Below are 25096 nucleotides of genomic sequence, written 5' to 3'. Positions count from 1 at the left end.
TCAGTTGCATGACACTATGCTCTTGTGCTCTCAATTCAGTGTCTTATGAATCTGCCCCACCAGCTACCTGACGAAGGAGCAGTGCTCCGAAAGCTACTACAGGTACACAATCCTTTATCTGAACCCTTGGGAACAGTTGGTTTTTGAAATTCTGAAGTTTTCGCATTTCAGAATAAGTGACAGTTTAATGGTGATTTTTAAAAAAATTGTACCGAACAGCGGACTCATTGGTGAGTATTACAGGCCCTGAGACAGAATTGCTGGGTGCTGGGTCATGCCCCCATCGTCACATCTGATGTGAGTCGAGTGGGTGTGGAGTTGGGTTAACTGTTTGCACGCCAAACAACTTTGTGAATGAGAAAAAACTTCACAAAAGGAACTTCAGATTTGGGAGCTTTTCAGATTTCAGGATTTTGAATAAAGGATTGACTGCCTGTACTTCCAAATAAACCTGTTGAACTATAACTTGGTGTTCTATGATGTGATTAAGATCTGATTAAGGAACAGATATTCTGTAAATGCAAGTCAAACAGTCCTGAGTTTGTCACACTTTAGAGTTAACACTTGCTTCTTTGGAAGATCAGCGGCTGGGAATAAAAAATGGGCAATGTGTGACAGTCTGGACACCCAGCAGAGTCAGAATATTTGTCATTATCATATGAAAAGAAGAGAAATGCCCACAACTCGAGAAATTGGATTTGTGAGCTCTGTTCGTGACATTAAATGTGGTGGGCAGGATTGAGTTGTAAAGTCTTAAGTCAAATGTCTCATTCATGATTTTCTCTACTTAATGGCCTAGATTCTGCATTCTGTACTGTTAATTCTCTGTAATGCTCTCAAACTCAATTCTTAATCAGAGTCACAATATTGCAGATACTAAAGTCAGTTATTTGTTGAAACAGACACTTTTATTCCAAATAATTTTAATATTCCTGTATGACCATCCTCCTATTCACCTGTCCACTCCACCCCTCCCCATGAACCAATCACGATTACCTCCTACCTGCATCCACCTATCACCATCCTACCTGCCCTTCCCCCAGCCCTATCCACTTCCCTCTATTTATTTCTTTGCTCCCCTCCCGTCCCCTGCCTTGATGAAGGATCCCAGCCCCAAACATCATTGACTTCCCTGCTCCTCCAATGCAGACTGACCTGCTGTGCTTCTCCAGCTCCACATCTATTGACTTATATTTGTTTATCTCCAACGGATCATTTAACTTTGGAAACTTTGGACTAAACATCTTCACCCAACTGAGAAGATTTTCCCACATGCAATCCATCATATTTCCAAGCTACATTCACAGCTCCATTTGTGAACAGATCAGAAATGAGAAATGTAATACAAATAAAGCATCACATGGTTTCAATCAAGTTATCATTCTATTTCCCACTGCAGTCAGATATTCCATTGCATTCAATTCCTCACAAACAATTAAAGTTTGTAGTCTGGGTTACTCCTCCCTGCGCAAAACTACAGGGGTAAGTTGTTCCCCTCCAGTCAGTAACCCCTACTCAGTGTAATTTTACTCTGAGAGATTCTCCCAGTAACACTTGGACACTGGGGTTAGTTGTTCCCCTTTGGCTAGGAACCCACGCTCGGTAAAATTCTAACTGAAAGATGCTGACTGAATCACATTGCCACTGGAACCTGGTGTTCCTATTAACCCACATGTAATACAGTTCCACAGTTAAAGACGTTCCCTGTAACACTTGCAATTGAGGTCACAGGTATTCTGCTATTTGTGCTCCCCATTTACTCCAATGCTGCGTTTACAGATACCCATAGAAAAGCAAGAATACTGGCTCAGAAGTTCATATCTGAGCAATTACCCCACTCTGTACAATTCTACAATGACACATCCTCCCAGCAACATGAGGGTCCAGCCTGAGGTTTGTGATCCCCATTCAGTACAATTCCATGATCAGGAATACCTTCATTCAGAGTGATTCCTGGAGATCTGGATCAACAGTACACAACATTCCAATCAATCTCTGGATAATGCAGAATGTCTGTGAGCTACAGATAGAGTTTCTTTCCTCAGCTGAGGAATTACACCACATAGTAAGTTTGGAAATGTTAACTGCAGAAGTTGATCTCACAGTGGAAACTTGCATTAACCCAGTGATCTGTCCTCACCAACGTCATGACCCCACACATCCACTGACTGATAAAAACCCACAAGATGGTCAAAGCCATCTCTGCTGACCCTCACTTTTTACTCCATAATAACCTGCTGAACCCACCCATTGCCCTGTTTTATCTAGGCTCCCATTTGGAGCAAGCTGACTGAGCAAGGTCCACCAACACAATCCCTTTCCATCAAGGAATGGGAAAAACCAGGTGTCACTGAGAGGTGGGTTGTTACAAAACCCATCTGACCGATAGCAGGCTGTGAACTACCACAGAGAGAGGGTGGTCTTCCAAAACACTTTCTAGACCAGCCAGGGCCAGTGCTCAGCCAAACTCCATCAATATGGCCTCAGTGTAAACCCATTCTGCACAGTATAGGGAAACACACAATGCCGAACATTACTGAGGAACCTCCGAACTGACAAACTATTCGCTTTAAACTCAATAAGTGAGGACACTACTGTCTGACATCAGGATTTGCTTTGCTAAATGGAAATATAACAATTATCAGTTGTAAGTAGAAATAACTATGTTTCAATGCAGCGATTTATACAACTTAAAGTGATAACAATGCCTACCAGGAACACCAGCAAGGGTGGTGTAGTATACTGTAGTCTTAGAAAATACATTCTGTTGTCTGTGAAACAACCTCTCCCTTCCTGCTGCTGACAATCTGTCCAAATTGGAGAATCCTCTCAGAATTGGAGATGAGACATTTATTTTATCCAGAGACTTTATTTTATATTGTGTTGCATCTCCACTGGGAAACTGTGATTGCACCTTCAGGCTTCTTATAATTTTGAACAATAGCTTTATTTTAATGATGTGATGTCATTGAGATTTAATCTGTAATTGAATACCCCAAAGACTGCACTAATCTGATCCTGGTCTCAACCGTTAATTCCAATTTGTCTTCAAACAACAATACTTAAATTATTTCAAGCACTATTAGCCACATCAATATCTCAATACCTTTTGATATCCTTTTCAGTGATGACCTTCATTCTGCTGAGGCTATTCAGACATTCAATACCTCATGTTGGAGAGCTCCTTGAGAGCTGTTCTACTGCACGCTGTTATCCCCCAGCTTTCCTTGTTCATTCAGTTTTATAACTCATTTGGAAAATTCTATCTTGCCTAATACTGTCAAAATTTGCCTTCCTTAACTTTGAGATCAGGTTTATCCTTTTCCATCACTACTTTAAAACTACAAAGGACAAAGACAAAGAAAATCACAGCACAAAAACAGGCCTTTCAGCCCTCCAAGCCTGCGCCGATCCAGATCCTCTATCTAAACCTGTCGCCTATTTTCTAAGGATCTGTATCCCTCTGCTCCCTGCCCATTCATGTATCTGTCTAGATACATCTTAAATGATGCTATTGTGCCCACCTTCGCTGGCAACTCTTTCCAGGCATCAACCATCCTCTGCATAAATAACTTTCCACGCATACCTCCCTTAAACATTTCCCCTCTTACCTTGAACTCGTTACCCCTAGTAATTGAGACCCCCACTCTGGGAAAAAGCTTCTTGCTATTCATCCTATCAATACCTTTCATGATTTTGTAGACCTCAATCAGGTAACTCCTCAACCTCCATCTTTCTGATGAAAATAATCCTAATCTACTCAACCTTCCTTCATCGCGAGTGCCCTCCATACCAGGCAACATCCTGGTGAACCTCCTTTGCACACTCTCCAAACCATCCACATGCTTTTGGTAATGTGGCAATCAGAACTGTACGCAACATTCCAAATGTAGCTGAACCAAAGTCTTACATAACTGTAACATGACTTGCCAATTCTTGTACTCAATACGCCGTCCAATGAAGGAAAGCATGCCGTATGCCTTCTTGACCATTCTATAGACCTGCATTGCCACCTCCAGGGTACAATGGACCTGAACACCCTGATCTCTCTGCACATCAATTTTCCCCAGGGCTTTTCCATTCACTGTAAAGTTGACTCTAGAATTGGATTTTCTAAAATGCATCACCTCGGATTTTCCCAGATTGAACTCCATCTGTCATTTCTCTGCCCAACTGTCCAATCTATCTATATTCTGCTGCATTCTCTAACAGTCCCTTTCACTATCTGCTACTTCACCAATCTTAGTGTCATCTGCAAACTTGCTAATCAGACAATCCATACCTTTGTCCAGATCATTTATGTATATCACAAACAATAGTGGTCCCAACACCGATCCCTGTGGAACACCACTGACCACAGTTCTCCATTTTGAGAAACTTCCTTCCACCACTACTCTATCTCCTGCTGCCCAGCCAATTCTCTATCCATCTAGTTTACACACCCTGGACCACATGCGACCTACCATTGGGAACCTTACCAAACGTCTGACTGAAGTCCATGTATATGACAGCTACAGCCCTTTCCTCATCAATCAACGTTGTGACTTTCTCAAGGAATGCTATTAAGTCATGCTGGTAAGGCATGACTTTCCCTGCAAAAAGACATGATACCTATCACTGATAAACCAATTTTCTTCCAAATGGGTATATATCCTATCCCTCAGTATCTTCTCCAGCAGCTTCCCAATCACTGATGTCAGGCTCTTTGGTCTATAATTATGTGGATAATCCCTGCTACCCTTCTTAAACAAGGGGACAACATTTGCAATTCTCCAGTTCTCTGGGACCTCATCCATGTTCAAGGATGCTGCAAAGATATTTGTTAAGGCCCCAGTTATTTCCTCTCTCACATCCCTCAGTAACCTGGGATAGATCCCATCCAGACCTGGGGACTTGTCCACCTTAATTCCTTTTAGAATATCCAACACTTGCTCCCTCCTTCTGCCAACTTGACGGGGAGTAATCAAGCATCTATTTCTAACCTCAACATCTGTCATGTCACTCTCCTTGGTGAATACTGACGTAAAGTACCCATAGAGTCATAGAGATGTACAGCATGGAAACAGACCCTTCGGTCCAACCCATCCATGCCGACCAGATATCCCAACCCAATCTAGTCCCACCTGCCAGCACCCGGCCCATATCCCTCCAAACCCTTTCTGTTCATATACCCATCCAAATGCCTCTTAAATGTTGCAATTTTACCAGCCTTCACCACATCCTCTGGCAGCTCATTCCATACATGTACCACCCTCTGTGTGAAAACGTTGCCCCTTAGGTCTCTTTTATATCTTTCCCCTCTCACCCTAAACCTATGCCCTCTAGTTCTGGACTCCCTGATCCCAGGGAAAAGACTTTGTCTATTTATCCTATCCATGCCCCTCATAATTTTGTAAACTTCTATAAGGTCTCCCTTCAGGCTCCGATGCTCCAGGAAAAACAGCCCCAGCCTGTTCAGCCTCTCCCTGTAGCTCAGATCCTCCAACCCTGGCAACATCCTTGTAAATCTTTTCTGAACCCTTTCAAGTTTCACAACATCTTTCTGATAGGAAGGAGACCAGAATTGCACGCAATATTCCAACAGTGGTCGAACCAATGTCCTGTACAGCCGCAACATGACCTCCCAACTCCTGTACTCAATACTCTGATCAATAAAGGAAAGCATACCAAACCCCTTCTTCACTATCCTATCTACCTGCGAGTCCACTTTGAAGGAGCTATGAACCTGCACTCCAAGGTCTCTTTGTTCAGAAACACTCCCTAGGACCTTACCATTAAGTGTATAAGTCCTGCTAAGATTTGCTTTCCCAAAATGGAGCACCTCGCATTTATCTGAATTAAACTCCACCTGCCACTTCTCAGCCCATTGGCCCATCTGGCCCAGATCCTGTTGTAATCTGAAGTAACCCTCTTCACTGTCCACTACACCTCCAATTTTGGTGTCATTTGCAGACTTACTAACTGTATCTCTAATGCTCGCATCCAAATCATTTATGGAAATGACAAAAAGTAGAGGACCCAGCACCAATCCTTGTGGCACTCCACTGGCCACAGGCCTCCAGTCTGAAAAACAACCCTCCACCACCACCCTCTGTCTTCTACCTTTGAGTCAGTTCTGTATCCAAATAGCTAGTTCTCCCTGTATTCCATGAGATCTAACCTTGCGAATCAATCTCCCATGGGGAACCTTGTTGAATGCTTTACTGAAGTCCATATAGATCACATCTACTGATCTGCCCTCATCAATCTTCTTTGTTACTTCTTCAAAAAACTCAATCAAGTTTGTGAGACATGATTTCCCACGCACAAAGCTATGTTGACTATCCCGAATCAGTCCTTGCCTTTCCAAATACATGTACATCCTATCCCTCAGGATTCCCTCCAACAACTTGCCCACCACTGAGGTCAGGCTCACTGGTCTATAATTCCCTGGCTTGTCTTTACCGCCCTTCTTAAACAGTGGCACCATGTTTGCCAACCTCCAGTCTTCCGGCACTTCACCTGTGACTATTGATAATACAAATATCTCAGCAAGAGACCAAGCAATCACTTCTCTAGCTTCCCACAGAGTTCTCGGGTATACCTGATCAAGTTCTGGGGATTTATCCACTTTTAACCATTTCAAGACATCCAGCACTTCCTCCTCTGTAATATGGACATTTTGCAAGATGTCACCATCTATTTCCCTATAGTCTCTATCTTCCACATCCTTTTCCACAGTAAATACTGATGCAAAATATTCATTTAGTATCTCCCCCATTTTCTGTGGCTCCACACAAAGGCCGCCTTGCTGATCTTTGAGGGACCCTATTCTCTCCCTAGTTACCCTTTTGTCCTTAATATATTTGTAAAAACTCTTTGGATTCTTCTTAATTCTATTTGCCAAAGCTATCTCATGTCCCCTTTTTGCCCTCCTGATTTCCCTCTTAAGTGTACTCCTACTTCCTTTATACTCTTCTAAGGATTCACTCGATCTACCTGACATATGCTTCCTTCTTTTTCTTAACCAAACTCTCAATTTCTTTAGTCATCCAGCATTCCTTATACCTACCAGCCTTCCCTTTCACCCTGACAAGAATATATTTTCTCTGGAAACTTGTTATCTCATTTCTGAAGGCTTCCCATTTTCCAGCTGTCCCTTTACCTGAGAATATCTGCCTGCAATCAGCTTTCGATAGTTCTTGCCTAAAACCATCAAAATTGGCCTTTCCCCAATTTAGAACTTCAACTTTTAGATCTGGTCTATTCTTTTCCACCACTATTTTAAAACAAATAAAACTATGGTCGCTGGCCCCAAAGTGCTCCCTCACTGACACCTCAATCACCTGCCCTGCCTTATTTCCCAAGAGCAGGTCAAGTTTTCACCTTCTCTAATAGGTGCATCTACATACTGAATTAGAAAATTGTCTTGTACGCACTTAAGAAATTCCTCTCCATCTAAACCTTTCACACTATGGCAGTCCTAGTCGATGTTTGGAAAGTTCAAATCCCCTATTTTTCTTACAGATTTGAAGCTGAGATATCTTTACAAGTTTGATTCTCAATTTCCCTCTGACTATTAGGGGGTCTATATACAATCCCAATAAAGTGATCATCCCTTTCTTATTTCTCAGTTCCACCCAAATAACTTCCCTGGATGTATTTCTGGGAATATCCTCCCTCAGCACAACTTTAATGCTATCCCTTATCAAAAATGTCTCTCCCCCTCTTCTCTTGCCTCCCTTTCTACCCTTCCTGTAGCATTTGTATCCTGAAACATTAAGCTGCCAGTCCTGCCCATCGCTGAGCCATGTGTCTGTAATTGCTATGATATCCCAGTCCCATGTTCCTAACGATGCCCTGAGTTCATCTGCCTTCCCTGTTAGGCCCCTTGCATTGAAATAGTTTGATTTATTAGTCCTACCTTGTCCCTGCCTGCCCTGAGTGTTTGACTCACTTCTGTTCTCAACTGTACCAGTCTCAGATTGATCTGTTTCCTCATTATCTCCCTGGGCTCTCCCACTCCCACCCCCACCCCACCTTACTAGTTTAAATTCTCCCAAGCAGTTCTAGCAAATTTCCCTGCCAGTTTATTAGTCCCCTTCCAATTTAGGTGCAATCCGTCCTTCTTGTACAGGTCACTTCTACCCCAAAACAGATTCTAATGATCCAAAAATGTGAATCCTTCTCCCATATATCAGCTCCTCAGCCATGCATTCATCTGCTCTATCCTCCTATTCCTGCCCTCACTAGCTAGTAGCACTGGGAGTAATCCAGATATTGCAACCCCTGAGGACCTCCTTTTTAAATTTCTGCCTAACTCTCTGTAATCTCCCTTCAGAATCTCAACCTTTTCCCTTCCTATATCATTGGTTTCAATGTGGACAATGACCTCTTGCTGGTCCATCTCCCCTGTGAGAACATTCTGCACCTTCTCTGAGACATCCTTGATCCTGGCACCAGGGAAACAACACACCATTCTGCTTTTTCTTTGCTGGCCACAGAAACGTCTGTCTGTACCTCGGACTACAGAATCCCCTAATACAATTGATCTCTTGGAAGCCGACGTACCCCTCCTTGCATTAGAGCCAGTCTCAATACCAGAAACTTGGCTGTTCATGCTACGTTCCCCTGAGAATCCATCGCCCCCTACATTTTCCAAAACAGCATACCTGTTTGAAATGGGTATATCCACAAAAGACTCCTGCCCTAGGTGCCTACCTCTCTTACCCTTCCTGGAGTTAACCTATCTATGTGACTGTATCTGAGACTTTCCCCCCTTCCTATAACTGCCATCCATCACATACTGTTGCTGTTGCAAATTCCTCATCGCTTCTATCTGTCTCTCCAACCAATCCACTCAATCTGGTAAGATTCGCATCCAACTGCATTTATGGCAGATGTAATCCGCAGTAACCCTTAAACTTTCAATAAACTCCCACATCTGACAAGAAGTACATATCATTGCAAAGGCTATTTTTGCTCCATCGCAATCTACAGACCCAGAAAATAACACCGTCATATTCCTGTGCAAAACACTGCACCAGGTTGAATAGCTATGGCTTATATTTTAAGTTTAATCAAGAGACTTATCTCCAAAAAACATACAATCAAGAAATAATCCACTGTACTCACTAATACAGCCTTTCTCTTGGACAGACTTAAAACAACAATTAACTTATCTGATTCTGTGTTGTGAACTTCACCCAATCCAGTTCCTCCAAGATTAGTTGTGAAATTCACTGTTTGTTAATTTTCCCAGATGCACTCCGATGTCCAGCGACACATGAATTCAAAAACAGCAAAGGCAGTAACTGTGCAGGTTCTCTCTCTCTCTCTTTCTCTCCTGCACAGCCCTCACAATGTGCTTCCTTTGTCTGTTCTTCTCCCTTTCAAAACTGCTGTTGTTTTGACTTTTTTTTCCAAAGTTCCAAAACAATGCAACAGCATATAAAACAGTAATTGCTGCTCCTGGAATTCGAGGAAATCACCTCCAGCACTTAAAATACCTCAAAAAAAGGAGCAGCTGTTACAGCCAGAAATTTTTCCCATCCTCCATCTTGGATTACCCAGAATGCTGGATGACGGGAGAAATTGAGATTTTAGTTAAGGAAAAGAAGGAAGCATATGCCAGGTACAGACAGCAGAGAGTGAGTGAATCACGAGAAGAGTATAAATGCAGTAGATTAGATTTCCTACAGTGTGGAAACAGGCTCTTTGGCCCAACAAGTCCACACCGACTCTCCGAAGAGCAACCCACCCAGACCCATTCCCCTATATTTACCCCTGACTAATGCATCTAACACTACGGGCAATTTAGCATGGCCAATTCACCTGACCTGCACATCTTTGGACTGTGGGAGGAAACCGGAGCATCCGGAGAAAACCCACGCAGACACAGGGAGAATGTGCAAACTCCACACAGACAGTTGCCCGAGGTGGAAATTAAGCCCGGGTCCCTGGTGCTGTGAGGCAGCAGTGCTAACCACTGAGCCACCGTGCCACCCCGGTGAATACTTAAGAGGCCCGGTAGGAGTATACTTAAAAGGGAAATCAGGAGGGCTGAAAGGGGACATGATGTAACACTGGCAAATAAGATTAGGGAAGATCCAAAGGGATTTTATAAATAGATTAAGGACAAAAGGGTAACTGGGGAGAGAATAGGGCACCTCAAAGATCAGCAAGGCAGCCTATGTTTAAAACCACAGGAGACTGGGGAGATACTAAATGAATATTTCGCATCAATGTTTACTGTGGAGAAGGACATGAAAGACAATACAATGTGGGGAAAGAAATGGTGACATCTTAAAAATATTCATATTACGGAGGAGGAGGAGCTGGGCTTAAAATGTATAAAGGTGGATAAATGCCCAGAATGTGATCAAGTGTACCCTCAAGCTCTGTGGGAAACTCGGGAAGTGATTGCTGGGCCCCTTGCTGAGACATTTATGTCATTGATAGTCACAGGTGAAGTGCTGGAAGACTGAGGGTTGGCTAATGTAATGGCACTATTTAGGAAAGATGGTAAGGAAAAGCCAGGAAACTATAGACCGGTGAACCTGACATCGATGACGGGCAGGTTGTTGGAGGGAATATATTTGAAAAGACAAGGATTGTTTAGGGATAGTCAGCATGACTTTGTGCTTGTGAAGAAGATTGATGAGGGCAGAGTAGTGGGTGTGATCTACATGAACATCAGTAAGGCGTTCAACATGGTTGGCTGGTGAGCAAGATTAGATATCGTGGAATTCAGGGAAAACCAGCCACTTGGATACAGTATTGGCTCAAAAGGTAGAAGACAGAGGGTATTGGTGGAGGGTTGCTTTTCAGACTGGAGGCCTTTGATCAGTGGTGTGCCACAAGAATTGGTGCTGGGTCCATTTCTTTTCGTCATGTATATAAATGATTTAGATGTGAACACCGGAGGTATAGTTCAGAGGTTTTCAGATGACATCAAAATGGAGGTTACCTCAGAATATACAGGATCATGTCCAGATGGGCCAGTGGGCCGAAGAGTGGCAGATGGAGTTTAATTTAAAGAAATGTGAGGTGCTGCATTTTGGAAAGGCAAATCAGAGCAGGACTTATACACTAATGGTAAATCTTGGGGAGTGTTGCTGAACAAAGAGACCTTGGAGTGCAGGTTCATAGTTCCTTGAAAGTCGAGTCGCAGGTAGATAGGATAGTGAAGAAGGCGTTTGGTATACTTTCTTTTATTGGTCAATGAATTGAGTAAAGTAGTTGGGAGGTCATGTTACGGCTGTACAGGACATTGTTTAGGCCACTTTTGGAATACTGTGTGCAAATCTGGTCTCCCTCCTATCGGAAGGATGTTGTGAAACTTGAAAGTGTTCAGAAAAGATTTACAAGAATGTTGCCAGGGTTGGAGGATTTGAGTTGTAGAGAGAGGCTGAAAAGTCTGAGGTTGTTTTTCCTGGAGCTTTGGGGGCTGAGTGGTGACCTTATAGAGGTTTATATGGAGGGGCATGGATAGGATAAGTAGACAAGGATTTTTTCCTGGGGTGGGGAAGAAAGTTAAAAGGGACCTAAGGGGCAACTTTTCATGCAGAGGGTGGTGCGTGTGTGGAATAAACAGAGGAAGTGGTGGAGGCTGGTACAATTACAACATTTAAAAGGCATCTGGATGGATATGTGAACAATGAGGGTTTAGAGGGATATTAGCCAAATGCTGGCAAATGGGACGAGATTAATTTAGGATATCTGGATGAAATTGACCAAATGGTCTGTTCCTGTGTTGTACATCTCTACGATTCTATCTCTCTCTCTCTGTCTCTCTCTCTCTCACTCACACACACACGATATACAGCACACACAATCACGTAATACCTTCCTTTCCATGGAAAACCAACTCACTCTGCTCACCTATAGTGCATTTAAACTTTGTACTGAGTGAATTCATTAACCGATTTCAACTTTGGTCATCTCACAATTGTTCAGATAGGATTCAAGTTCATGTAGTTGACAGCCCTCACTCACTCTGTCTGTATTCCCATTTTCAAGGGACCAAATAGAGACAAAATAATATTACACTCAATGAGAAATAATAAAACTTGAACTTTTATTTTGTAATTGGGACAGAAATGTCAAGTTGGATTCTAAATCAGCCAGGAAGCCAGCCATCGAATTGACTCATATTCAGATACCTCCCAACTATTATCCTGAACCTGGGTCAAATCCTGTCAATGACAGATGTCAGAAATTCAATTTAATAAACATGTGGAATTACGACTCTAATGTTGACCACAAAACCCTTGTCAATTGTTGTTAAAGCCCATCTAGTTCTCTAATGCCTTTAGGGATTAGGGCTGTCCTTGTCTTGTCTGGGCTACATGTGACTCCAGACCCACAGCAATTGGTGCGGTTGGTGGAAGTCAGCCATCTCAGCTCCAGGCCCTCACAGCAGGAGGTCCTCAAGATTGTGTCCTAGCCCTAACTATTTTCAGTGACTGTATAACTGACCTTCCCTCAGGCAGAATGTCATGGGTCCGAGGGTTTGCTAATACTCACACAACGTTAAGCAGCATTCTTCCCTCCTCAGATATTGAAGCACTCCACGTGGCTCTGCAGCAAGATCCTGGCAACTTCAGCTCCTCAGAAATGGCGTTTGGGTACTGGAGTCAGAGTGGATGAACTTCGGATCATTCAGGAGGCTGAGGGAGTAATTGAGAGGAGTTACAGGGAGGTAGTCACATCTCAGGTACAGGGGAAAGGTGGATGGATTACAGTCAGGAGACAGAAAGGGAACCGGCAGACAGTGCAGGGACCCCCTGTAGCCGTTCCCCTCAGTTTTGGATACTATTGAGGAGGTTGACTTATCAGTGATAAGCCATCGGGTACAGGTCTCTGGCACAGAGTATGTCCCTGGTGCTCAGAAGGGAAGGGGGAAGAGGAGCAGAACATTAGTCACTGGGGACTCCATAGTTAGGGGGACAGATAGAAGGTTCTGTGGGAACGAGAGAGACTCACGGTTGATGTGTTGCCTCCCAGGTGCCAGGGTTCATGACGTTTCTGATTGTGTTTTCGGTATCCTTAAGGGGGAGGGGTGTAGTCCCAAGTAATGTTCCACATAGGCACCAACGACATAGGTAGGAAAAGGGCTGGGGATTTAAGGCAGAAATTTAGGGAGCTAGGGTGAAAACTTAAGAGTGGGGGTAAAAGGTGGGGGTAAAAGAGGGGGAGGTGTGGCATTGCTTGTCAAAGATAGTATTACAGTGGTGGAAAGGACGATGGATGAGGACTTGCCATCTGAGGTAGTTTGGGCTGAGGTTCGGAATAGGAAAGGTGAGGTCACCCTGTTAGGAGTCTTTTACAAGCCTCCCAATAGTCCTAGAAACGTAGAAGAAAGGATAGGGAAGGTGATTCAGGAGATGAGTGACAGTAATAGGGTGGTTGTGATGGGGGACTTTAACTTTCCTGATATTGATTGGGAAAGCTATAGCTCAAGTTCGTTAGATGGGTCAGTGTTTGTTCAATGTGTGCAGGAGAGTTTCCTGACACAATATGTCGACAGGCCAACAAGAGGTGAGGCCATACTGGATTTGGTTCTGGGTAACGAACCAGGCCAGGTGTTAGAATTAGAGGTAGGTGAGCACTTTGGGGATAGTGACCATAATTCGGTGATTTTTACTCTCGTGATGGAGAGGGATAAGTGTGTACTACAGGGCAAGAGATATAGCTGGGGTCAGGGAAATTATGATGCGGTGAGGCATGACTTAGGATGTGTGGCTTGGAAAAGTAGACTCCAAGGCAAGAGTGTAAATGATATGTGGAGCTTGTTCAAGGAGCAACTATTGAGTGTCCTTGATAATTATGTACCTGTCAGGCAGGGAGGAAAGGGTCGTGCGAGGGAGCCGTGGTTTAATAAGGAATTGGAATCCCTTGTTAAATGGAAGAGGGCGGCCTATCTCAAGATGAGACGTGAAGGTTCAATTGGGGCGATTGAGGGTTATAGGGTAGCCAGGAAGGACCTGAAGAGAGAGCTAAGAGCAGCAAGGAGGGGACATGAAAGGTCCTTAGTCGGTAGGATTAGGGAAAACCCTAAGGCTTTCTATAGGTATGTTAGGAATAAAAGAATGACTAGGGTAGGAATAGGTCCAGTCAAGGATAGTAGTGGGAAGTTGCGTGTGGAGGCGGAAGAGATTGGGGAGACACTGAATGAATACTTTTCTTCAGTATTTACTCAGGAACAGGGCATTGTCGTCGATGTGAATACTGAGTCACAAATAAGTAGAATGGATGGCTTTGAGGTATGTAGAGAAGAGGTGTTGGAAATCCTGGAAAAGGTGAAAATAGATAAGTCCCCTGGGCCTGATGGCATTTGTCCTAGGATTCTCTGGGAAGCAAGGGAGGAGATTGCAGAGCCATTGGCCTTGATTTTTATGTCCTCTTTGTCTACAGGAGTAGTGCCAGAAGACTGGAGGATAGCAAATGTGGTTCCCTTGTTCAAAAAGGGGAGTAGGGATAACCCTAGTAACTATAGGCCGGTGAGTCTCACTTCTGTTGTGGGCAAAGTCTTAGAGAGAATTGTAAGGGATAGGATTTATGCACATCTGGATAGGAATAATGTGATCAAGGATAGTCAGCATGGTTTTGTGAAGGGCAGGTCGTGCCTCACAAACCTTATTGAATTCTTTGAAAAGGTGACGAAGGAGGTTGATGAGGGGAAAGCGGTAGATGTGGTATATATGGATTTTAGTAAGGCGTTTGATAAGGTTCCCCATGGTAGGCTACTGCAGAAAATACGGAGATATGGCATTGAGGGTGAGTTGGAGGTTTGGATTAGGAATTAGCTGGATGGAAGAAGACAGAGGGTAGTAGTTGATGGCAAAGTTTCTTCATGGAGTGCCGTCACTAGTGGTGTTCCGCAAGGATCTGTTTTGGGACCATTGCTGTTTGTCATTTTTATAAATGACCTGGAAGAGGGGTTAGAAGGTTGGGTGAGCAAGTTTGCGGATGATACGAAAGTCGGAGGAGTTGTTGACAGTGAGGAAGGATGTGGCAGGTTACAGCAGGATATAGAGCTGGGCAGAAAGGTGGGCAGAAAGGTGGCAAATGGAATTCAATGTAGCTAAGTGTGAGGTGATTCACTTTGGGAAGAATAACAAAAAGATGGGGTACTGGGCTAATGGTCGGATACTTGGTAGTGTGGATGAGCAGAGGGATCTTGGTGTCCATGTACACAGATCTCTGAAAGTTGCCACCCAGGTAAATAGTGCGGTGAGGAAGGCCTATGGCGTACTGGCTTTTATTGGTAGAGGAATTGAGTTCCGGAGTCCTGAGGTCATGATGCAGTTGTATAAGACTCTGGTGCGGCCGCATCTGGAATATTGTGTGCAGTTTTGGTCGCCATACTATAGGAAGGATGTGGAGGCACTGGAACGGGTGCAGAGGAGGTTTACCAGGATGTTGCCTGGTATGGAAGGAAGATCGTATGAGGAAAGACTGAGACACTTGGGGCTGTTTTCATTAGAGAAAAGAAGGTTTAGGGGTGACTTGATTGAGGTGTACAAGATGATTAGGGGGTTAGATAGGGTTGACAGTGTGAACCTTTTCCCGCGTATGGAGTCGGGTATTACAAGGGGGCATAGCTTTAAATTAAGGGGGGGTAGATATAGGACTGAAGTTAGGGGTAGGTTCTTCACTCAGCGAGTCGTAAGTTCATGGAATGCCCTGCCAGCAGCAGTGGTGGACTCTCCCTCTTTATGGGCATTTAAGCGGGCATTGGATAGGTATATGGAGGATAGTGGGTTAGTATAGGTTAGGTGGGCTTGGATCGGCGCAACATCGAGGGCCAAAGGGCCTGTACTGCGCTGTATTCTTCTATGTTCTATGTTCTAGTTGTTATCTCTGGTTTGTTACTCATGTCACTTGCTAGCGAGGTGAGGAATAGGGAGAGAGAGCAGTTGAACACGTGGCTACAGGAATGATTCAGATATCTGGATAATTGGAGCTCATTCTGGGGTAGATGGGTCCACTACAAACAGGATGGTCGACACTGAACCAGAGGGGTATCAATATCCTTGGGAGGCAATTTGTTTATGCTCTTCAGGAATGTTGAAGTTAATTCAACAAAAGATGGGAACCTGAATTGTAGCTCCAATGTACAGAAGGTTGAGAGTAGTGAGGTCATAAATAAGGTTTCAAGGTCACAGGAGTGTAGCGGCAGGCAAGAAGGTGGTTTGAAGTGTGTCTACTTCAATGCCAGGAGATTCTGGAATAAGGTGAGTGAACTTGCAGCATGGGTTGGTACCTAAGACTTCAATGTTCTGGCCATTTAAGAGACATGCAGAGAGCAGGGACAGGAACGATTGTTGCAGGTTCCGGGGTTTAGATTTTTCGGTATGAACACAGAAGGGAGTAAAAGAGGGGGAGGTGTGGCATTGTTAGTCAAGGAGCCGTGAGGACTGCAGATGCTGGAGATCAGAGCTGAAAATGTGTTGCTGGAAAAGCGCAGCAGGCCAGGCAGCATCCAAGGAGCAGGGGAATCGACGTTTCGGACATGAGCCCTTCTTCAGGAGAAGGGCTCATGCCCGAAACATCGATTCTCCTGCTCCTTGGATGCTGCCTGACCTGCTGCGCTTTTCCAGCAACACATTTTCAGCATTGTTAGTCAAGGACTGTATTACAGGTGGCAGAAAGGATGTTTGATGAGGACTCATCTCCTGAGGTAGAACAGGCGAAGTTTAGAAACAGGAAAGGAGAGGTTACCCTGTTGGGAGTTTTGTATAGGCTTCCAAAAAGTTCCAGAGATGTAGTGTAAAGGATTGCAAGAATTATTCTGGATAGGAGAGAAAGTAACTGGGTAATAGTTATGATGTCTTTCACTTTCCAAATATTGAGTGGAAACGCTATAGCTTGTGTACTTTAGATGGATCAGTTTTTGTCCAATGTCTGCAGGACGGTTTCCTGACACATTATGCAAATTGGTCAACAAGAGGCAAGGACAATTGGATTTGGTACTGGCTAATGAACTGGGTAAGGTGTTAGATTTAGAGGTAGGTGAGCACTTTGGTGATAGTGACCACAATTCAGTTACATTCACTTCAGTGATGGAAATGGAAAAGTATATCCTGCAGGGCAAGAGATATAGTTGGGAGAAAGGCAATTATGATGCGATTAGGCAAAAGTTAAGATGCATAGGATGGGAAGAAAACTGCAGGGAATGGGCACAATTGAAATGTGGAGCTTGTTCAAGGAACAGCTACTGTATGTCCTTGATAAGTATGTACCTGTCAGGCAGGGAGGGAAGGGAACCGTGGTTTACTAAAGAAGTTGTGTCTCTTGTCCAGAACAAGAAGAACGCTTAAGATGAGATGTGAAGGCTCAGTTGGAGTGCTTGAGATTTAAAAATTATCCAGGAAAGATCGAAAGAGAAAGCTAATAAGAGCCAGGAGAGGACATGAGAAGGCTTTGGCAGGTGGGAACAAGGCAACCCGAAAGCTTTTGGAGGGATGTTAGGAACAAAAAATACTGGAATAAGATTAGGACCAGTCAAGGACAGTAACGGGAAGTTGTGTGTGGAGTCCGAGGAAGTGGGAAAAGTACAAAATGAATATTTTTCATCAGTATTCACACAGGAAAAATACAATGTTGTTAAGGAGAATACTGAGGTACAAACTATTAGACTAGATAGTGGGCGGCACGGTGGTACAGTGGTTAGCACTGCTGCCTCACAGCGCCTGAGACCCGGGTTCAATTCCCGCCTCAGGCGACTTACTGTGTGGAGTTTGCACGTTCTCCCCGTGTCTGCGTGGGTTTCCTCCGGGTGCTCCGGTTTCCTCCCACAATCCAAAGATGTGCAGGGTCAGGTGAATTGGCCATACTAAATTACCTGTAGTGTTAGGTAAGGGGTAAATGTAGGGGTATGGGTGGGTTTCGCTTCGGCGGGGCAGTGTGGACTTGTTGGGCCGAAGGGCCTGTTTCCACACTGTAATCTAATCTAATCTAATCTAATCTAGATGGGATTGAGGTTCATAAGGAGAAACTGTTAGCAATTCTGGAAAGTGTGAAAATAGATATGTCCCCTGGGCAAGATGGGATTTATCCGAGGACTCTATGGAAAGTTAGGGAGGAGATTGCAGTGCCTTTGACTTTGATCTTTATTTTGTCATTGTCTACAGGAATAGTGCTAGAAGACTGGAGGATAGTAAATGTTGTTCCCTTGTTCAAGAAGGGGAGTAGAGACAACCCTGTAATTATAGGCCAGTGAGCCTTACTTCAATTGTGGGTAAAGTGTTGGCAAAGGCTAGAAGAGTTAGAATTTATAATCATCTAGAAAGGACCAAGTTGATTAGGGATAGTCAACATGGTTTTGTGAAGGGTAGGTCGTGCCTGATTAACCTAATTGAGAAGGTGACCAAGCAGGTGGATGAGGGTAAAGCTGTTGATGTGGTGTATATGAATTTCAGTCAAATATTTGATAAGGGTCTCCACGGTAGGCCATTGCACAAAATAAGGAGGCATGGGTTTGAGGGTGTTTTTATGGTTTGGATCAGAAATTCGCTAGGTCTAAGAAGACAGAGGGTGGTGGTTGATGGGAAATGTTTATCCTGGAGTTCAGTTACTAGTGGTGTACAGCAAGGATCTGTTTTGGGTCCACTGCTGTTTGTCATTTTTATAAATGACTTGGTTGAGTGTGTAGAACGATAGATTCATTAAATGTGCAGATAATACTAAGATTGGTGGAGTTTTGGATAGTGTGGAAAGATGCTGCAGGTTACAGAGGGACATAGATAAGCTGCAGAACTGGGCTGAGAGGTGGCAAATGGAGTTTAACACAAAAAGTATGAGGTGATTCACTTTGAAAGGTGCAACAAGAACACAGAGTACTGGATTAATGGGAAGATTCTTGGTAGTGTGGATGAGCAGAGAGATATCTGTGTCCATGTGCATTGATCCCTGAAAGTTGCCACCTCGGCTAATAGGGTCGTTAAGAAGGCGTACAGTTCCTTAGCTTTTATTGGGAGAGGGACTGAGTTTCAGAGCCATGTGGCCATGTTGCAGCTGTACAAAACTCTAGTGAGGCCGCAGTTGAAGTGTTGCGTACAGTTCTAGTCGCTGTATTATGGGAAGGACATGGAAGCATTGGAAAGGATGCAGACGAGATTTCCCAGGATGTTGCCTGGTATGGAGCTGGTCTTATGAGGAAAGGTTCAGGGACTTGAGGCTGTTTTTGTTGGAAAAAAGGTTAAGAGGTGACTTAAAAGAGACATACAAGATGATCAGAAGATTAGATAGGGAGGACAGTGAGAGCCTTTTTCCCTGGATGGAGATGGCTAGCATGAGGAGACATAGTTTAAATTGAGGGGTGACAGATATAGGACAGATGTCAGAGGTAGTTTATTTTCTCAGAGATATTAGGGCCATGGAAATGTCCTTAAAGGTCACGTGTCTACAGTAGTAGACACGTGACCTTTAAGGACATTTAAATGGTCATTGAATAAACACATGGATGACAATGGAATAGTGCATGTTCAATGGGCTTCAGATTGGATTCACAGCTCAGTGCAACATCGAGGGCTGAAGGGCCTGTACTGCGCTGTCATGTTCTATGTTCCAGGCCTGGGCTGACAAATGGCAATTAACATCTGTGCCAAACAAATGTGAAACAATTACTACCTCCAATAATAAATCACATAAATAATGCCTTTTGACATTCAATGGCTTTTCTGTTGCTGAATCCACTAAGATCAACAACCTGGGAGTTAACACTGAGCTGAAAATGAAATGGATTTACAATGTAAGTACTGTGGCTATAAGAGCAGGTCAGGGGGCAAGAACACTGCAGTGAGGGATGTACCTCATGGCTCCAAAAGCCTCTCCACCATCTCCAAGGCATATGTCAGAAGTGTGATGGAATATTCCCCACTTGTGTGGATGGAAATATCTCCAAGATCTCCCAAGAATTGGGATCCCAGCATGACCAAGCAGCCATATAAAAGCACAATGTTGCAGACATTCAAAATCCGAAATGAAATCAGAAAGTGCGAGAGAAATTCAGCAAACCTGGCAGCATCTGTGAAGAGAAACATGAAGTTAATATTTTGAGTCCAATATAACTATTCTTCAGAACAGTGCTGACGAGGAGTCATGTCGGACTAGAAATATTCATTCTCTTTCTCTTTTGACAGTTACACCAACCTGCTGAGTTTCTCCAACATTTTCTCTTTTACGACGAAGTAACCAGTTTGTTTGGCACCACACCTCCAAATATTCATTCCATCCACCACCAGTGCTCCGTTGACAGCGTCTTCAACATCTATGACCACTCCTTTCCTAAAGAAATAGGCAGTAGATGCATGAGAACACCTCAACCTGCATGTTCCCTTCAAGCCACTCACCATCCTGATTTTGATATATATTCCTTCAGTAAAGTCACTATAGTCCCATTAGACCATAGGGCTGATCTCTCAGAGACATGACTGGTCGTGTGTTTAACCTGAGTGTCACCATGCCTCAGGGGAGCGGGGGTTTGAGAAGGTAGGATTTTCATGGTGATCTCAACCAGCGTGGTTTGGAGGAGCTGGTGTTGGTCTGTGGTGGACAAGGTTAAAAATCACACAACAATAGGTTATAGTCCAACAGGTTTATTTGGAAGCACTAGATTTCGAAGCACTGATAAAGAAGCAGCACCTCAAAAGTTCGTGCTTCCAAATAAACCTGTTGGACTATAACCTGATGTTCTGTGATTTTTAACTTCAACCAGTGTGGAAATTGAACCTGTGCTGTTAACGTAGAACATTGAACAGGAAAGCACAGTACAGGCCCTCACAGTTCTGCTGACCTTTTATCCTCCTCCAAGATCGAAGGAATTTATATGCCCTTCATTGTTCCACCTTCCATGTGTCTATCCAAGAGTCACTTTAATATCCCTCATGTATTTGACTCTACTCCCACTGCTGGCAGTGCATTCCACACACCCACCACTGCCTGTGTAAAGAACCTACCTCTGACATCCCCTCAAATCTTCCTCCAATCACCTTAAAATGTATGCTGTCTCGTGATAGCCATTTCTAGCTGAGGAAAAAGGTCTCTGGCTATACACTCTCTCTGTACCTCATCATCATGGACACATCTATCAAGTCACCTCGCATCTATCTTCGCTCAAATGAGAAAACCCTGACTTTCCTCAACTTATCTTCATAAGACATGTGCTCCAGTCCAGGCAGCATCTGGGTAAATCTCCTCTGCCCCAGCTCTGAAGCTACCACATCCTTCCTATAATGAGGTGACCAGAACTGAATACAATATTTCAACCGTGGTCTAACTAGGACTCTATAGAGCTGCCGCATAACCTCATGGCTCTGAAACTCAATTGCCATGCTCATGAAAGCCAACATACCCTACACCTTCTTAACAGCCCTATCAACTTGGGTAGCAACTTTGAGGGATCTATGGACAAGATCCCTCTGTTCCTCCACACTGCCAAGAATCTTGCCTTTAACCCTATATTCTGCATTTAAATTCAAGTATCCAAAATTAATCATTTCACACTTTTCCAGGCTGAATTACATCTGACACTTATTGGTCCAGTTCTGCATCCTGTCAATGTCCTGTTGCAACCTACAGCAGTCCTCCACACTATTCACCACTCCAACAACATTCACCCAATCGGCAAACTTACTTACCAACTCTTCCACTTCCTCATCATTTGTAAAAATCACAAAACCGATCCCCAAGGAACACCACTGGTCACTGAGCTCCAGGCTGAATATTTTACATCTACTACCACCCTCTGTCTTCTATGGGTCAGTCAATTCTATATCTGGAAGCCAAGTTTCCCTGTATCCCATAACTGCTTACTTTCTAATGAGCCTACCATGGGGTACCTTATCAAATGCCTTGCAAAAATTTAATTACACCACATCCATTGCTCTTACTTCAGCAATGTGTTTTGTCACATCCTCAAAGAATTCAATAAAGTTTGTGAGGCATGACCTGCCCCTCACAAAGCTATGCTGACTATCTCTAATCAAGCTTCAATTTTCCAAGTAATCAAAAATCCTGTCTCTCAGAATCCTCTCCAATAACTTTCTCACCACAAACTTAAGACTGATTGGTTTGTAATTCCCAGGATTATCCATATTCCCTTTCTTGAACAAGGGAATAACATTTGCCATGCTTCAATCATTTGGCATTACTCCAGTGAACAGTGAGGACACAAAGATCATCATCAAGGGTGCAGCAATCTCTTCCCTCGCTTCCTGTAGTATCCTAGTGTATATTCCATCTGACCCTGGGGATTTATCTATCCTTATGTTTTTCAAAATTTTCAGCACATCCTCCTTCTTAACATCAGCCTGTTTGAGTAGATCAGCCTATTTCACGCTGTCCTCACAAATGTCAAGGTCCCTCACCCTCGTGAATAATGATTAATAAAGGACTTTCCTACCTCCTCCGACTCCAGGCACAAGTTCCCTCTGCTGTCCTTGATTAGCCCTACCCTCACTCTGGCCATCTGTTCCTCACATAAGTGTAGAACACCTTATGGTTTTCCTTAATCCTACGGGCTAAAGATATTTCATGCACCCTCCTAGATCTCCTAAGTCCATTCTTCAGTTCCTTCCTGGCTACCTTGTAACCCTCTCGAGCCCTGTCTGATCCTTGCCCTCCTCAACCTTAAGTAAGCTTCCTTTTTTATCTTGACTAGATGCTCCACATCCCTTGACACCCAAGGTTCTTTCAACCTACCATCCCTTCTTTGCCTCAGTGGGACAAACCTGTCCAGCACTATCAGCAAGTGCTCCCTAAAAAATCTCCACATTTCTGTCGTGCATTTCCCTGAGAAAATCTGTTCCCAATTTAGATGCCCCAGTTCATGTCTAATAGCATTGTAATCCCCCTCCCCAATTAAATGCTCTCTTATACCATCTGCTCCCATCCCTCTCCATGAGTATTGTCAAGCTGGGGGAGTTGTGATCACTATCACCTAAATGCTCTCCCACCGAGAGATCTGACACCTGACCTGGTTCGTTGCCAAGCACCAAATCCAAAATAGGATGTTGGTGTCACTCTCCATCGCAAACTAGCCGTCCAGTCCCCACTGTTGCAGGGGGTAAGTTAGCACAGTTGGCTGGATGGCTGGTGTGAGATGTAGAGAGGCGAAGTGGTACTTTGGTTAAACTCACCATCAGTTGTCTCTCTACCTCTCTCCAAGACAGAATAACCATTTGAATAGGGCAATTCCTTCGGTGTCCCTCTGTCACAATCCTGGAACATCCCTCTCCCCCCCATTCCCTTCACACCACTGACCAATTGTTCCCACATCATCAGGACTGTAGTGGCACAAGAAAGCAGCTACCACCATAATCTCAAGGGCAGTAAATTCTGACCCAGCCATCGGAGTCAAAGTCCCCTTGATTAATTCTGAAACACATCTGAACAAAACATGTTGACAGACAAGCTTTTGGCTGCCAGAAAATTCAGACAGTTTATTTCAGATTGTGTGTGTGTCTGTGTGTGTGTATGTGTCTGTGTGTGTCTGTGAAATGTTCCTGAATTATCGTCTGGTATTTGATCTGTTCTTGTGACTAGGATGGTCCTGTCCCCCTGGTGATCCCATAGTGGTCAATGTTTGTGTCTGAGTGGAATAAAACATACTGCCTGTGCCAACAGTGCAGCAAATCAGTGACTGTCATTGTAACAAGAGTGTGTTCTGTGATCAGCTTTGAAGGTGTAGTTGTCTTTGAAGAATATTGTTATCTCTCATGTAATTGTGGGTTAACACAAGTATCAGAAGAGCACAGTAACTTCCAGAGTGAGCAGTTTCACATTCAAACTGACAATGACTGATTCCTGTTAGTGTAAGGGTATAATATCAAAAGAACTGATCTGAAGGAGATGGGGATCAAGACCTGGGTCAAGAGCAGGCTCAGGGTGATCTGTCAGAGAAGAGTTCCTATCACCTATCCTGTGGGGATTGGCTCACTGCCATCAATTCAACCCCTCACTTTCCATGTGGAAATATTGTCTTAATGAATTATCTAATGTCATTGCCCATCATTGTTTTCAATCTAAATGTACACAATACAAATCACACGTCAGTACATTTGTTAAATGACTGGAAGTAATGTAACTTATGACACTAAAGTCGGTGGAGTAGTGGACAGTTTGGAAGAATGTTGCAGGTTGCAGGGGGACTTGGATAAACTGCAGAATTGGGCTGAGAGGTGGCAAATGGAGTTCAATGCAGGCTAAATGTGAGGTGATGCATATTGGGAAGAATAACAGGAAGGCAGAGTACTGGGTCAATGGAAAGATTCTTGGGAGTGTGGATGTGCAGAGGGATCTTGGAGTCCATGTACATAGATCCCTGAAAGTTGTCACCCAGGTTGATAGTGCTGGTAAGAAGGCATACGGTGGGTTAGGTTTCATTGGTAGAGGGATTAAGTTCCAGAGCTGCAATATCATGCTGCAACTATACAAAATGCTAGTGTGGCCACACTTGAAATATTGTATATAGTTCTGGTCGCCATATTTTGGGAAGGATGTGGAAGCATTGGAAAAGATGCAGAGGAGATTTACCAGGATGTTGCCTGGTCTGGAGGGATGGTCTTATGAAGAAAGGCTGAGAGACTTGAGTATGTTCTCATTGGAAAAAAGAAGGCTAAGATGGGATTTGATAGAGACATACAAGATGATCAGAGGATTAGATAGGGTAGACAGTGAAAGTTTTTTTCATAGGATGATGATGTCAGCTTGTATGAGGGGGCATAACTACAAATTGAGGGGTGATAGATTTAAGACAGGTGTCAGAGGCAGGTTCTTGATTCAGAGAGTGGTAAGGATGTGGAGTGTCCTGCCTGCCAATGTAGTTAACCCTGCCATATTAGGGAGATTTAAACAATCCTTGGATAAGCACATGGATGATGATGGGAGAGTGTAGGGGGACGAGCTGAGAATAGTTCACAGGTCGGTGCAACATTGAGGGCCGAAGGGCCTGTTCTGCACTGTATTGTTCGATGTTCTAACTATTTAGTTAACCGAATTGATTCCCTGGGGTTTGAGTCTAGAACTAGAATTAAATTCTATTGTCACGTGTGTTCACATATAGGAACACATGAGGACAGTGAAAAGTGTACAGAGTCACCATTCTCCA

At 43.8% G+C, this 25096-nt stretch overlaps 1 long non-coding RNA gene across 4 annotated transcripts in view; it reads right to left on the bottom strand.

Moving 5' to 3' along the window:
- Positions 1 to 25096, bottom strand: part of LOC148149596 (uncharacterized) — a 66844-nt gene that overhangs the window by 17767 nt on the left and 23981 nt on the right. For 3 of the 4 annotated variants that reach the window (XR_015757642.1, XR_015757643.1, XR_015757641.1), the window contains exons 4-5: positions 20140 to 20274; positions 12508 to 12650 (exon numbers count right to left, since the gene is read on the bottom strand). This is a non-coding gene — a long non-coding RNA (uncharacterized LOC148149596). The remainder of the gene's footprint in view (positions 1 to 12507; positions 12651 to 20139; positions 20275 to 25096) is intronic. The other variant, XR_015757644.1, reaches the window with a different exon arrangement.

This window comes from Chiloscyllium plagiosum, unplaced genomic scaffold (assembly GCF_037043375.1).
Source record: "Chiloscyllium plagiosum isolate Xiang-an unplaced genomic scaffold, Cpla_swu_hap1 HiC_scaffold_7, whole genome shotgun sequence".
Lineage (NCBI taxonomy): Eukaryota > Metazoa > Chordata > Chondrichthyes > Orectolobiformes > Hemiscylliidae > Chiloscyllium > Chiloscyllium plagiosum.
The sequence above is the reverse complement of the archived record's forward strand: the minus strand, read 5'-3'. Positions and strand labels throughout refer to the sequence as shown.